Here is a 1,456-nt window from a genome sequence, read left to right on the forward strand (position 1 = left end):
GTAGAAGTATTTGGTTTGTTTCTTTAAAACATGTAATCATGTAAACAATAATATAAGTGGGAGGATAGAAGGAAGTAAATTATTAAAATAATATACTATAGTTATCTCCCTTTATTTACATGCAGGTGACACTGTATTGATACTTAACGGCTTCTAAGTAACGCAACATCTACTGCGAGACAAAATTACTGTGTAATTTGTACATACTCACATATTAAGGTGTACAATTTCCCTCGGATCTTGGATTTTACTTTAAAAAGCTCTCCAAAAGAATATAAGGTGAGTACGAAAGACATTCATTTACTATAATCCAGTCTTCTGTTTATCCCTATTTTGCTGTCCTACTCTCTCTACCTCTCTCTTTGCAGCCTATGGAGCGCTTGTCTCTCCTTCAACGCTGTATCACGTCATAAACGCTGTTGTTGGTTTTTCTTTCTCACTAGTAAAAAAAAAACAAGCTGACAAACAAAACCCAATCTTTAGATCTTTATACATACATACATACATACATACATACATACATACATACATACATACGTACGTACGTACGTACATACATACATGCGATGTGATACACTGCGCCTAAATATTCGATGCTTACTTGAGTTACCGGTGGTTACAAGGTTTCGTTGACAAGCAATGCACACAGGGTCACACGCACGCATATACACGCACACACACACACACACACAATGCATGCTCACGTATGCATATGTCCATATATATAACTGTGTACGCATCTGTATGTGTGTGTGTGTGTGTGTGTATGTAGCTTGCACACACACATACGTATGCATTTGTCCATATATATCTGTGTGTATGCACCTGCATGTGTGAGTGTGTGTGTGTGTGTGTATATATATATATATATATATATATATATATATATATATATATATATATATATATATACATGTGTGTGTGTGTGTGTGTGTGAGTGTAATATATACATGCACACCCACATCATAATTGCAAATTTTACCATAATATACATACTCACAAACACGGAAACACACACACACATACGCACAGATTAACCAATTCAAAATCTTAACAAAATCCCCAAGATCTGAAATGACTTAAACAAAAGAGCCTTGTCACTTTGTATGTAACCATCTCGAATGCTGCAAATGAAAAACAAAACAAAAAAATCAAATAAATCTCCCATCAAAAATATATATAAATAAATAAATAAGATATACAAAGAGAGCCTAGAACTTAACTTAGTCAGCACACGGTTAGGATTTGTTTGAATTCTAGGTTATCAAAGAACACTGCTAGTGTTATTGTGTATGCAACAGCCCCGCATTGGGTGCAATGCAATGAATATGTGCCAACCGTTTTGCGAGCTTGAGTAGTCACCTTGGAGTTCATGAACCGACAAGAATCATAAGTGGTGGCCAACCTCACATTCAAAGGGAAACCCACCATCCCTATATATTTATGATTATATATA

General features: G+C 35.2%; 1 protein-coding gene across 7 annotated transcripts in view; it reads left to right on the plus strand.

Annotated features, from left to right (window-relative positions):
* The window catches only part of LOC106876553 (major egg antigen), a 224,149-nt gene that overhangs the window by 109,288 nt on the left and 113,405 nt on the right, over positions 1–1,456 (plus strand). For 5 of the 7 annotated variants that reach the window (XM_014925172.2, XM_014925149.2, XM_014925163.2 and 2 more), the window contains one exon: positions 126–279. The exons of the other annotated variants lie outside the window; for them this stretch is intronic. The gene's annotated coding sequence lies outside the window, so the exon portion shown is untranslated. The remainder of the gene's footprint in view (positions 1–125; positions 280–1,456) is intronic. 7 annotated transcript variants of the gene reach the window in all.

Source organism: Octopus bimaculoides, chromosome 5 (genome assembly GCF_001194135.2).
Source record: "Octopus bimaculoides isolate UCB-OBI-ISO-001 chromosome 5, ASM119413v2, whole genome shotgun sequence".
NCBI classification, from domain to species: domain Eukaryota; kingdom Metazoa; phylum Mollusca; class Cephalopoda; order Octopoda; family Octopodidae; genus Octopus; species Octopus bimaculoides.